Raw genomic sequence first — 15,455 nt, forward strand, 5'->3', positions numbered from 1 at the left:
CTGTGACTGCCCACCTGATTGACTGGAGAGTTTCTAGGCCACAGCACAAGGTGGGGATCCAGGTGGAGTCCGGCTGTCTCCATGAGGTGAGGAAACAGAGCTGGGAACCCGGGGAGGCCAAAGAAGACAGAGTTTTTAGGGCAGCATCAAGGAGAGAAGAGAGCCCTACGTAGAGAACTCTAGAGAATTTGCAAAGAGTCACCCTTGAGTCTTCAGCTGATTGTTGATCAATGTATGATTGTGAGGAAACTACTTGAGATCAGGAAAGGAATTATTTAAAGACATTAGAGGGAAAAAACAAGGCTCAGAGCTCATACAGAGCCAGAAATAGTTCCTATTCCCATCATCATCCAGAGAGGAAACCTTGGAACTTACGAAGTCCCGGAAGAGTATTCAGAAAGGTTTTGCCTCAGTAGTGGGCAAAATTAGATTACATGTTGCTCTGATTCCAACTAACAAAGCTTAAAGCCAGTACTCAAGAGGATTAAACTGCTTCCAAGAAACGTAACTGCTTCCCAGGACAAAGCGTAAGAGCCTTTAATAGTAAACTCAAAATTGATCACAGATCTTAATGTAAGATCTAAAGTAAACTGTAACCCTTCTAGAAGAAAATGTAGGAGGAATTTTTGGTGATCTTGAGTTAGACAAAGCTGTCCTAGATAAACCACCAAAAGAGTGATCTTTAAAATAAAAACATAATTTGGACTTTATCAAAATTAGGAAATTCTGTTCTTTGAAAGTTATTGTTGACATAGAGAAGGTATTTGTAAATTCCAAATTTATAAAGAACTTATATCCAGAATGTACAAAGAATTCTTAAATCCTAATAAGAACAAAACAGTTTTTTTTAAAAAAGGTAAAAGATTTGAGTAGACACTTTTCCTTATGAGATGGAAAAGATGGAAAATGGGCATATAAAAAGAAAATAAAGTTAGTCATTGAGAAAAATGCAAAGTAAAACTGTATTGTGATATGGCTACATATGTATTAGATTGTCCAAAATTAAAAAGATTGACCATATCAAGTGTTTGTATGTGGAGGAACTGAGACTGTCATAGACAGCTGATGGGAATTAAGATGGTACAACTATTTTGGCAAATACTTTAGCAATTTTTTTTAAAAGATTAATCTTGCACCATAGAATTGGGCCATTCCGCTTCTAGGTATTTATCAAGAGTAATAATAATACATGTCCATATGAAGACTTATACCAGAATGTTCATAGCATCTTTATTTGTAATAGACCAAATTAGAAACAATCAAATGTCCACCAACAAGTGAACAGATAAAATATTGTGTTATATACACACAGTGTAATACTACTCAGAAATAAAAATGAATTAACTATTGGTACACAAAACTATATGAATGGAGCTCAAAATTATTGTGCTAAGTAAGAGACGCCAGACAAAAAGGAGTTTATACTGTATGATAACATTCGTACGAAATTCCGGAAAATGCAAACTGTGACAGAAAGCAGATCAGCAGTTGCCAGGGGACATGGTAGGTGTGAAGGGAAGGGAGGAAAGGATTATGAATAGGTGGGAGTAAACTTTTGATGGTGATGGATGTGTTCATTAAATTAATTGTGGGGATGGATTCCTAGATGTATATATGTATACGTAAAACCTTATCAAATTTTATACTTTATGTATGTGCAGCTTATTGTTTGTAATTATCCCTAGATAAAATTGTTTTAAAAGAGAAGGAAAACTTAACAAGATAAATTAGTTGTTTTCTTAGTTAAGATTTTCTAAGTGAGAGAAAATTGAACCAAAACGGGCTTAAATGAAAAAAATAAAGAAGGATCTTATTGGATCCTGTAGATCTTAGATGGGAGCTTCAGGCACGCAACGCAAGGGTTCACACTGCATCTCCAGGAGCTGATATCTTTCTACAACTCAGCCTTACTTCTTCTCATTAAATATATTCCCAGACAGATTTTCTCCTCATGGTGCCAAAGATAGAGGCGGCAGCTCCAGCCTCATATCTCTTTAGGCTTAAGACCAGCAGAAAGTAGCTAGAATCCTTCCATGCACCCCCAGCAAAGTGGTTTGAATCTCATCAGTTCTATTGGGTTACATGCCATTTCTTTTTTTCTTTTTTTTTAGGCAGAGTCTCACTCTGTTGCCCAGGCTAGAGTGCAGTGGCATGATTTTGGCTCACTCCAACCTCTACCTCCCAGGTTCAAGGGATTCTCCTGCCTCAGTCTTCTGAGTAGCTAAGATTACAGACGCCCCCCACCACACCCAGCTAATTTTTGTATTTTTAGTAGAGACGGGGTTTCACCGTATTGGTCAGGCCAGTCTCGAACTCCTGACTTCAAGTGATCCACCCTTCTTGGCCTCTCAAAGTGCTGGGATTACATGCATGAGCCACTGCACCTGGCCTCACACCATTTCTTAAATCAATCATTCAGCCAGGGAAAACATTGTCTGATTTTTATGGCTTATTTTCTGGCCTGGCAGTGGCTCGTGCCTGTAATCCCAGTGGTTTGGCAGGCTGAGGTGGAGGATCGCTTGAGCCCAAGAGTTTGAGATCAGCCTGGGCAACACAGTGAGACCCTGTCTCTACAAAACAAACAAACACACACACACACACACACACACACACACACACACACACACACACAACACACACACACACACACACACACACACACACACACACACACACACAAAACAAAAAACAAAACCCCAAAAATTAGCTGGGTGTAGTGGCACAAACCTGTAGGTCCAGCTACTCAGGAGACTGAGGTGGAAGGATGAGCTTGAGCCCACGAGATCAAAGCTGTAGTGAGCTGACACAGTTCTGCTGTATCCCAGCATGGGCAACAGAGCAAAACCCTGTCTCGAAAAACAAAGCAAAATGAAAATACACATCTTACCTCTAGAGCTAGAAGTAGAGTCAATTCCACCCAAAACACAGTCACTGAAAGTATTAAGGCAAGGGGACTCAGAGGAAAATTGGGGATAATCCCCTGAAGAGGGGAGTTGCAGACAAAGGCCAAAATAAAACCAGTCCACGAGTGGATTGTTCTAGTGAAAACTTACTACAGACACAATTTTATCCCCAGTCATATCCCCCAAATACCCATAGTATTACCCAGGCTCAAAAAAAAAAAGATCAAGTGGGTGGATTAGATTATGTGGGACATTTTAAGAAATTACATGCCCTTTTATAGAAAAATATAAAATATATGTTAGATATAAATATTTCCTTTCTGTGTCTCACACAGTTTATATATATTCTTTGTAAGCAAAAAGAAAAAAGATCAGTCTTAATCTTATGACTCCAAACTACCTATGATAATCAGTTTGATATTCATATTTCAGCACAATCTGAATTCTAGGCAGCTGTGTCCTCAGCTGATAATTGGAGTTCTATTGCTATGGGTTCATTATTTCTTAATAAATAATGAATTTGGGGTGACAACTAGAAGTCTCTACCTACGAACTTATTTCCCCAAAGCCTAGATTGTCTCTTGTCCCTAATCAAGGAAGGAAGTGGTTGTGCAAATTCACACTAAGATAAAAATGACTGGCAAGGGATGTTGCTTGAGAGGATGGCCTATGGACAGAGGATGCAGGAGAACAAGAAGGAGAGAACACTGAGGCACCTGGGAGAGAGACCTGGGGGAACTCCCATGGAGAAGATGATGTGGAAAGGGGAAGCCAGAGGAAGGAAAGACAAAATCTGCCAACCTGACTGTTTTGCAAAGATCAGATCTATCAAGTTCTTTCTGCTCTGAGATTTTGAAGATAAATGTAGGTACAATAGGAATATACCAGTTAATTTGGTCTCTGTCTTTTGCACTAGGAGTGAGTAACATTTCTACACCAGATCCTGGATGCTCCAGACTGGTGAGTTAAGATGCAGAGTGACCCAGCCCTGCCATACTTAGTTTCCCTGCCGTTTGTCTTTATTCCTTAATAAGTGAAACCTCAGAAAAATCACAGATGTCTCAGCCCCCGCTGCTTTCACAGTGTCAGAATTGCAGGTTCAGTGCTAAAGATGGGGATGACATTGATGAAGTTCAGCCCAAGTGTCACTTCCTCTTCGAGTCAAGCTTAACATCAAGGCCACCATATCCTCCAAATTCCCTGCTATGGGTCTCATCCTGGGGTTGAAGATATTTGAAGATGTCACTCATCGGCTCAAGAATTGGCAAAGCCTGAAACACCATCTAGGCAAGCCCATCTTAAAGGTCTGGAAACTGAGGCCAAGAGACGGAAATTTCACAGTCATTTCTGAAAGAGCTGAGACTAGAACTCATGTTTCCGCATTCCCAGGCCTATGCTATCTGTTGCTCCAGGCAGTTTTTGTGCTTCCAGCTTTCGCTTTACTAGGTGTATTCTTTCCATAATTTATAAAGTCCACCCTGGAAGAACCAGCAAGCTCTCTTTATTAGACTTCCCCTACTCTGTAATAAAAAGGCTCAGAGAGCTACTAGCCCATCTATCTAGTGCCATTCTGTGGCCATGGAGAAGTGGTGGTGTGTGAGTTTCTTGCCTCAGAAAGTTTGCCCCTGGAGGACTCTGATTCCAGTGGCCAAGACAGTGGCAAAACGCTGTGATGTGTGTCCCAGGATGGAACTGTATCTCTTCTCTTATCCCCTGTGGCCATCACAATGTTAAGAGTTTTCTTTCTTGTTGCTTTCTGAACCAGCAAAGCTTCCACAAATCAGAACCCTAGGAGTGGACTTGGACTAATTGATTAGCTTGGGGAAGACTCTGGGTTGATTTTTACAACCTCCAGAAAGAAATACCTTCTGAATTCGACGTGATTAATGTGGATGCAAATGCCAAAGAAAATAATAAAGATTTGACACTTATTAAAAAGTGTTGCCAGAAAAATATGAATGATTAATATAAGCACTGTGTGGTGCATGTCCTCCTGCTTTTCCTTGATTTCCCCACAGATAGGCTGCTGTACATACTGTACCCTCGTGAGGCAAATGAGAAATTAGATCTGGAATTAAATTTTAAAAAAGAATTGCAATTGTTTTAATTATAAGTCACCCAGTGTGGTTCTCAAGCTAGACAGCCTCTCAGGCACTGATGAATTGGGGTGCTGTCCTTGGCATGGGACTGAGATCCAAGGCAAGGAATTTGACTTTGCAGCAGACATTTGTGCCTACGCTCAGCTACCATGGGGAAGTGCATTCTCATTATTAATTATTATTAAGTGCAAAATCAGGCTGAGAGTTTTCTTCATTCCAGCATCCCCAGGATTCCCAGGTTTAAATAAATCCTGTTAAACCTAATGGGATTGCTCTGATTAAAGCTCCGTGCTGTAAATCCAGGAGATGGTCCTTAGTGCATGTGTTGAAGAAGCCCCTGAAGTGTACTGAGTAAATAATCTATATATTAAATAGCCCTTAAGTTATCATTAGAACTCCAAAAGCCTCATCCACAATGTGTACTGAATGCACACGAGATACTAGGAATTCTGAAATAAATGGCAATCTTTCTAATTCAGCATAGTTGAAATAACACATTTGTCCTTCCTACCCAACACCTCTTCTTGTGCTTTTAATCGCAGTTATCAGAACCACCATCCACCCTGACACTCTTTTCTTCTCCCTGTTCTAAACCAAAGCAGGCATCACTAATCATTCACACACCACGTCCTGCTGACAGTGACCTTAGGTGCTTTTCATCCAGCTCTCTAGCTCAACCCCGCCCATCTACAGGACTAGCCCTGCTGCAGAGAACGTGAAAATATTCTCGGGTTCATCCTTATTAGCTTCTTTCGTTATCCATATCTCTGATTGGTTATGAGTCTGGTGGATTCTACCTCCTATACAGCTCTCTGGTTTGTCACTTTCTTCCTATATAATTATGGCCACCCACCTTAGAGACCCTTCAAGGTTTCTCCATCACCTGATATGGTCTAAGCTGTTTAGCCTGGTAATGGAAACTTGTGATGATTGGGCTTTGCCGAACTCTCCAGGCTCACCTTTAATTAACCCTCTCTCTATACTGTTTGTTCCAGCCATTCTCAACTGATTGAGGTTCTCTCAGTCCAGAAGGCTGTTTCAAGCCACTGGGCCTTTGCCTCTGCTGTGTTCTTTGCTTGAACCACCTCCCCCAGCCATCAGACTCCTTTCTGATCAGCATTTCAAACTCAGCTCCCCCAAGAAGCCTTTCCTGTCCTCACTCTTGATAAACTTAACTTCTCGTTCCTTTGAGGCACTAACATGTTCAGACTTTAATCGTAGCACACTACTGCCCTCAGCCAAGCCCCTTTCTACTGGTGATGCTGTTTGATCCTTTAATTAAGATGTTGGCTGCCAGATCTTACTGCTGTTCATTTCCCCTTTGTAATTAGTAAGAAATCTATGGGGTAGAACTTTGTAACTGGGTGAATGTACTCCTCCCCACCGATATTTTACCCAGGAATTTAACAGATACTGATAATCCTTACCTGAGCCAACTACTATAATGGGGGTTGAAAAATAGTGATTTTTCTATTCCCGGGTTCAAGCAATTCTCCTGCGTCAGCCTCCCAAGTAGCTGGGATTACAGGTATGTGCCACCACGCCCAGCTAATTTTTGTATTTTTAGTAGAGACGGGATTTCACCATGTTGGCCGCGATGGTCTCAATCTCTTGACCTCGTGATCTGCCAGCCTCAGGCTCCCAAAGTGCTGGGATTACAGGTGTGAGCCATTGCACCTGGCCTGCAGTTTTTTAAATAAGGTTTTATTTTAAAATAATTATAGATTCACAGGAAGTTGAAGAAATATACCAGGAGATCCTGTGTACCCTTCACCATATTTATCCCACTGATTATATCTTGCTTAACTTACAATGCAGTATCAAGACCAGAAAATTAACATTCATACAATCCATGGAATTTATTCAGATTTTCCCAGTTTTACCTACACTCATGTGGGATGGGGGGATGTATGGATATGTGTGTGGTGGGGGTGTGTGTGGGGGGGTGGGATGTGGATGTGAGAAGTTTTATGTAATTTTATCACAGGTTAGATTTCTATAACTAACACCACAATCAAGATTCTAAAAAGTATTCCATCACCAAAGGCTCCCACCTTTGCCATTCTTTTTGTCTTAGAATTTCTCCCTCTAACTATAATCAGATAATTGTATCCAGAAGTTACTTGAATTAAGTTTTTGTGTGCTTATGCCATTGATTTAATACAGTTTCATTTTTTTCTGCTTGTCTTCAATTTCAGAGTTTGCTTTTTTTCCCCATCACTTTTTATCTCACTTGTTTCAAAAGCAAAAGTATAGGAAGTTCTGCTTGGAGAATTCCTGCTCCTGTTTCCATCTTCCCCAATCCATTCCCACTTCTATGCTAGAGTTAACACCTTTTAATACTTTCTGATATATTTTTTCTATAGTTCCTTTTGCAAACACGAGATATGTTTTTTCTTATTTCTTTTCTTCACAAAAGATAGCACACTGTGTGTTGTATACTTAATGCAGCTTACAGTGGTGGCTCTCAGACCAGCTTTGATCAGGCCCAAGGCTCCCCAGGGCTCTGCAGGCCCCACTGCAACTGTGTTTGTAAGTGGGCAGGTAAGGTGGATAGGAGGGGAGTCAGATAGGGCTTCAGGTCTAGCGCCCCTTCTACTGCAGCAGCTACCTTTTTACCTGCTTTGTGTGTGGGGATTCTATGGAATATTTTGTTTGGAATAGGAGATTGAAAACCACTGATCTAGACTTAGACTAAAGAATAGCCCACAAGTGCATAAAGCCAGGACAAAACATTGCCTGTTCTGTCCAGAGAAAATACCACTCTACCACAAAGACTGAGGTTAGAATGGCAGAGGCTAGACATTGATTATTTTTGGCTATTCTCTGTTGACTACCCCCACCCCCACATCTTGTCTTCCAGAATTCTCTGCCTTGCCTTGTGCCCCAGGCAAGGCTGACCTCCAGTGCCTGCACCACACAGATTGCCTTACTTCTGGCTTCCAGCTGGGTTTGGATAATGGAAGGCACTGGCAGAGATTGGAGGGTGAGAGGAGAGAGGTTTAGGGCTGCCAGATTTAACAAATAAAAATACAGGATTCCAGGAAAATTTAAATTTTAGAAGAGCCATGAAACACTTTATAATGTAAGTATATCCCATGAAGTATTTGGGACATACTTATAGTACAGAATTATTTGTTGTTTATCTAAAATTTAAATTTAACTGTGTGTTTTGTATTTTTTTTTTTAGCAATCCTAGAAAGGCTGGGGTATTTATTTCTGTTTCTGCTGCACCTTGCTGTGGTTTGGGATTTTGATAATCACTGTTTCGACAACAGCTCTTATTAGGCCTCCCTCCCATGGCTCTAACTTTCATGGGGCTCTGGAAGCTTGGTTCTCTCCCCTTCAAAGATCCTATGGTTCTTAGTCTTTGAGAGCCTCACCTTCTCTTGCTTGTTCTCCTAACCCTGTTCTAACCTCAGGAAATACTCCCTTCATAAAATTCAGTTCAACAGAACCCTTTGGCATAGGCCATCTGCTTCTTGTCTGATATAAGGGCTACCCCTGTGTAGTTCTTCATCGGGCCGTTGTACTTCAGGACACCTCCAGCTTGGAGCTTCGTGCTGTGCCCATTCTCCATGATGACAGGTCAAGCGAGTGAGTTGAGCAGTCAGTCACCAAGTGCATCAGTAGCCACTGCAAAGATGGGAATTAGAATATGTTGTAGGTGGCAATGATCTCCAGAGGGTCTAATCTAGGCTGCATTCCAGAATGGGTTTCAGAAACATAAGAGCTATTTGTGTGTGTGTGTGTGTGTACATACATACATAATGTATACACATGTATGTATGCATACATATATACGTAATGTATACACATGTATGTATGCATACATATATACATAATGTATACACATGTATGTATGCATACATATATACATAATGTATACACATGCATGTATGCATACATATCTACACATATAATGCGCATTTTAATTATATTTTGAAAGGTCATCCCTTATAAAAAGTTTTAAAGTGAATCTCTAAGAAAAAGATTCTTTTAAAAAAGTATAAACCTGTTAACCCTTCTCCTATGATAATGTCCTATGTCTGCTATGAAGAAATGGTAAAGCAAAGTAAGGAAGTTGAGTGTGATCCCTTGAAACAGGAGAGGCCGTGGTTCCATCAGCTCATGATGCTCAGGCCAAATTCAAGAACCACTGAGGTGATATGTGTCATCTATTTGGTGATCAGTGGTCTTTGTCATGTCTTCATTTATAATTTCAACAAGCATTTATGGATGCTTATGTATTTATATATATACATATATATTTATGTGAATTTTTATGTGTTTATACTTGTATATTATTTCATTTATATGATTTATAATTTCAGCATGTATTTGTGAGATGCTGTTCTTTGTGTCTTTAATAAAATATAAAGCAGTTGATTTCTCCAATTTGTCATTTTTTGTTTAATCATACAATTTTAAATTTGCACATAAATCAAAGGTAATTTCCATAATTCCTTGCAGCAATTCATTTGCAAGATCATTTTTAGATGTCTACTTTAATCCAAGCATGCATTATATCTCATGAGGCCCATTGGTATCCCATCAACAATGCAGTATAATATAAAAATGTCCGTGGTGAAATAGATTGGAAAAATGCTGATTGAGTGCAATCTCAATGTATTAACTACCTAGATGTTCTTTGGGTCACAGGCTGTGGCCAAAGTTCTTCACCCCTATCCTGGGCCTCCAGGTTCCCCTTCCTGAGGCTGGCAGGATTTGTATTGAGGAATGGAGATACCTCCTTTTCTGCCCTTCTCAGTTGCACATACCCCATCCTCAGAGGCCGCCTCTTTAAATTCCTCATTCTGAACTCCCCTCACCCTTTTGCTTCCTTCGAGGAATATCTCTGTCATCTTTTCCTATGCTCCTTACACACACGCAGTAATCTTGAATCTTCAAAGAAAGTAGGACATACTCCTTCCTAACAAAAATCAACAAGCAGGGTACCGGAGATCCCTGACTTTAGAGTAAGAGCCCCCAACTCAGAAGGTGTCTGGAGATCTGGAAGACTCCATGGTTCACTCTTTCCTATGTGTTGATTTCAGGCAAATTTAACTCATTGATCCTCTGTTTCCTGTGTGGAATAGACACATACCTGCCGACTATCTCACAGGGCTTTGGTTGGTACTCAAGGAACTGGTAGACTTGAAGGTTCTTTGAAGTGTCCCAAAACTGATATAAGTCCACTATAAGAGCACAGCAAATGGATCACATTGACTAAATTGAATAGACAAATCAGAAAAATAACCAACTTGTTAATTTTTTCTATGGAACACATCATAGATTGACCCCATTGATTAGCCTTGGGGGGGGGGGCGGGTAATTCAATTTCTTTCATTTTCATGAATCTGAATCAAGTAACTGCCAGGTGCCAGGCATAGTGGCAGTAGAGGTAAAATGAGATGTTAGTTTATAAACTCTGCCATGAGAGGGGCTCACAGTCCAGTTTGGAAGCTCTGAACTAGGGGACAATCTGGTGAAAACAATCAGGGTATCTGCCAAGTGCACTTAGAGGGTGGATGAGGGAACAGCACATTCTTCTGGGGAACCAGAATAGTTGTGGGAAGATTTTGTGCTAGACATATATTTGTTCACTCATTTATTCAACAAATCTCTTTTGAGCCTCAGTTTGTTTCAGGCACTGTGTTAGTCTGTTTTCATGCTGCTGATAAAGACATACCCGAGACTGGGTAATTTATACAGAAAAAGAGGTTAAATGGAGAACTCAACAGTACCATGTGGCTGGGGAGGCCTCACAATCATGGTGGAAGGCAAGGAGGAGCAAGTCACGTTTTACATGGATGGCAGCAGGCAAAGGAGAGAACTTGTGTTGGGGAAATCCTCTCTTTAAAACCATCAGATCTCATGAGACTTATTCACTATCATGAGAACAGCATGGGAAAGACTTGCCCTCATGATTCAATTACCTCCCACTGAGTCTCTCCCACAACACAGGGGAATTCAAGATGAGATTTGGGTGGGTACACAGCCAAACTACATCAGGCACTTTACTCAGTGCTGGGAATACAGCAATGAACAAGTCAGATGGTTTCTGTTCTCAAGGGCGGGCTAGTGGAACAGATACATATTAAGTATCTTGCAAATATATAATTATAAGCTGTGATAAGTGCATGAAAGGAGAGTCCAGCTGACTTAGCATGGTGGTTGAGGGAAATGAACTGATATAGCACAGTGGTATAGAGAAGACTTCTTCTGGGAAATAATACCCAGGCCTATGTGAAGGATGTGTAGGCGTGAGGCAGTTAGGTGAGCAGAACAAAGAAGAACATATGCAAAAGCCTTGAGGCGTGTCAGAAAGATACCATGATACACAGTACCAGAAGTCTCCCAAAGGTTTTCCAGTCTTTATGTATCAGAGTTCATCTTACTTTCTGCCCCTGTTCTATCATCTTTTCTCAGGTTACCAGCTAGGACAGCAGTGGCTGCCATTTTTGAGACATCATACATGTTTTCAGCTACTCATCTTTTTATTGGATGCAGACTGAGTCATTTCTCAGAAAAGAAGGGGTGAAGAGGTGAGGCTGGGAAGAATAGAAACTACAGTCCCTCAGGAGCAGAAGTTCAGGGACCTTCTCTCTCAAGTTTCCATGAAAGTGATATATCTCCAAGACACTCTGGTCTTTGCTTCTGGTTACAATTTTGAGTAGAAAGACTTTGAGTGGGCTGCTTTTGGTGAGATATCTTCCCTTGGATCAGTCTCCCATGGCAGGATGTATTAACACCTATAGGGAATGTCCACCGTGGGCCAGGGACTGCTTAGAGTGCTTTGTATGTATCTCATTTGATCCCGAGAGTAACTCCATAACTCCAGAATAGGTACTATTATAATCCCCATTTTACATGGTAAATAGTGAGACATAAAGCAGGTAAGCCACTGGCCAAGGTCACAGCCAATATGGGGAAGAGCCAGCTTTTGAACTCAGAAAGTCTGATTACAGACCTTATGCTTTTAATCACTGTGTTAATCGGGGGGCCACCCCAATGCTGACATGGCCATTGGGTTTCTCCCTGTATATTGAAGCAGTTTTCAGAAAAGGAGAGTTTGTTATGAGCCAGTCAGACCCCTGCAGATTTGTTCACTGTGTATCCCAGCTCAGGTTTAAAACTTTTTCTTCTGAAAACCACTAGCCCACAGCCATCAAAACCACATCCCAGAAAGAAATGCAGAATTCTGGGCAATTCAGTTGTATAATACTGAAAGCGTAAATAAAAATACACAAAAAGCATGACTGCATGCTTTTTCAGTTAGATGCAGGTCATTCTCTCACAAATGGTTTGTAGAAGTACAATCAAAGGAGTGCAGTAATTTCAGATGCTTTTTGTTTTCATCAATTCTATAATGTCCTTTAGCACTTGCATTTAGCTTATGCCATTTCAGAATATAATCATGTCTTCACCATTTCCCTTTACATCTTCCTGCAAAGAACTTCCTTCCCTTTGTCTTTAAATCATGGTGCAGAGAATGTATTACCTAATTAGCTAGAAATATTTGAGCAAGTCCTTTGGGGATAATACCATTTCTAATTATTTTTCTGTCAAAGAATGACAAGGAAGCCAACACAATTGACTGCAATGAAAGAAATTTCCAAGAGTTTGCTGGAGCCTCCTTAGTCACAAGTGCTATTTCCTCTGAGGCAGATAGAGGTGTTGGTAAATGGATCTCCTGTCTAGCTCAAAAAATGCACCAACTACTTATTTTCCTTCGGAAACTCACACCCGTAGAGGACTTCTGGGCACGTAGAAGTGAGGAATGGACAATGTCATTAAAGAGTAAGGTGGCCCAACTTGTGCTCATATGTTAGCATCAGTATATTGGAAGAAACAGAAGACATGACCTTAGGAGAGAAGAGAAAATAGTAGACATTACAAGGCAGCAATTCACCACTGTGGAAATACCCAGGAGTAATTGGAAGGACTTTTTTGGGGTCTGGGAGTTCACATAACTGAATGGTAAAGAAGTCAGATATTTTTAACTATTGTTTTCATTCCATTTTCAAGAATTACAGATGCGGCAACTAAAACTATCATGGAAAAGAGTTTTGATAAAAGTTTTAGTTTCTTTTCACTTTGTGGTTTTAGAAAATAGAACAGGCATTGCTGTTTGGAATATCAGTAATGGTTCATTATCTGCATTCAGGAGTCCCTCTCCGTGTGACCCACAGTACTTTTTAATCTCATCTAGGTTATAATATGATATTGATCCACTCATTATTTCATTCATCCATTCATTTTATTTATCAAACTTGTACTGACTACTGTATATCAGATATGTACTAGAAATTCTGAATAAAGAGGCAAACAAGATACAGAATAGCTTGTATCACAGACCTCTATTCTATCCATAGCACTTTGAGATTCTGACATAAGTTTTTAAAAGATCAAAATCAGGTTCCAGTTCCGGGTAAGGTAAAATACCTTCCTCCTTTTCACTACTGTTGACTACAACTATAAAATCTAGACTAAATTCATGGAATAGCTATTTGGATATTCCTGAAAAATAAACAGTGATAGGTCAGTTGGGAAAGAAGACAAGAATTTGAGGTATCACTGAGCTGGCAATGAGTGTATCATTTATTTTCCCTCCAGTAATCTCAGCCTGGACACAAGCTACCCTGAGACCTGGAAGTGGACATGGTAAAACAGAAAGAGTTCTCTATCTCTAGCTGGAGGAAGAAGAATGGGATGTGTCAACACTCAGAAGTGGGGAAAATGCCTCATTTCCCCCCTACCCTTTTTTTTCTCTCTATTCTCTTATTCTCCAACCTACGGACAATACAGTCACAGTGAAGGAACAACAGTGTTGTCAGCAGAGTCCCACAAATACATAAAACCCTTAAGGAGAGGAAGCTTCCTTTTTTTTTTTTTCACTTTTTAAAACTGTTATTTATTGTAACCATTTCTTTCTTAGCTAATATATTCATATGGCTCAGGTTTCAAAAAATGTAAAAAGATGTTTATTAGTAAGTTTTTCTCATATCCTGGCCCCATTCACTCAATTTGTTTCCCCACAGGGAATTGGTATTGTCAGATTTTTTTTAAAGTATGATTCTAGAGTTATATTACCCATATACAGTCTAATATATTTACGTATTCCCCTATGCACCCCCATTTCCTACACAAGTATTAGCACAGTTATACCCATTTCCTTATTATTAAAAAATTTCTTCATAACATTTCATTGTATGAATGTAACATAACATGCACCCTGTATTGATGAATACTTAGATGGTTTCCACTGTTTTACTATTATAAATAATGCCAAAATGAATAACTTTGTACATACTATTTTGCAATGTAAAGGTTGCTTAATCTAACCACATAAAATAGTTACCATTTGTCAACTTTTAAAATCACATGCTTTTGGGAATGAGTGTAGATTAAAGGGAAGATTGAAATTTAAGGTTATATTGAGGCATCAAAAATAAATAAAAACCTTAGTCTGTCACCCAGCAGTTGAAAGTCTGGTATTTTCTCCTTATTTATAAAAAATAGAATTGGGGCTTTCTTTCTTTTTTTTTTCTCTTTTCTTTTATTTTATTATTATTATACTTTAAGTTTTAGGGTACATGTGCCCAACGTGCAGGTTTGTTACATATGTATACATGTGCCATGTTGGTGTGCTGCACCCATTAACTCGTCATTTAGCATTAGGTATATCTCCTAATGCTGTCCCTCCCCCCTCCCCCCACCCCACAACAGTCTCTGGAGTGTGATGTTCGCCTTCCTGTGTCCATGTGTTCTCATTGTTCAATTCCCACCTATGAGTGAGAACATGCGGTATTTGGTTTTTTGTCCTTGTGATAGTTTGCTGAGAATGATGGGTTCCAGCTTCATCCATGTCTCTACAAAGGACATGAACTCATCATTTTTTATGTCTGCATAGTATTCCATGGTGTATATGTGCCACATTTTCTTAATCCAGTCTATCGTTGTTGGACATTTGGGTTGGTTCCAAGTCTTTGCTATTGTGAACAGTGCCACAGTAAACATACATGTGCATATGTCTTTATAGCAGCATGATTTATAGTCCTTTGGGTATATACCCAGTAATGGGATGGCTGAGTCAGATGGTATTTCTAGTTCTAGATCCCTGAGGAATCACCAGACTGACTTCCACAATGGTTGAACTAGTTTACAATCCCACCAACAGTGTAAAAGTGTTCCTATTTCTCCACATCCTCTCCAGCACCTGTTGTTTCCTGACTTTTTAATGATGGCCATTCTAACTGGTGTGAGATGGTATCTCATTGTGGTTTTGATTTGCATTTCTCTGATGGCCATGATGATGAGCATTTTTTCCTGTGTTTTTTGGCTGCATAAATGTCTTCTTTTGAAAAGTGTCTGTTCATACCCTTTGCCCACTTTTTGATGGGGTTGTTTGTTTTTTTCTTGTAAATTTGTTTGAGTTCATTGTAGATTC

Source organism: Hylobates moloch, unplaced genomic scaffold, assembly GCF_009828535.3.
Source record: "Hylobates moloch isolate HMO894 unplaced genomic scaffold, HMol_V3 SCAFFOLD_3, whole genome shotgun sequence".
NCBI lineage: Eukaryota > Metazoa > Chordata > Mammalia > Primates > Hylobatidae > Hylobates > Hylobates moloch.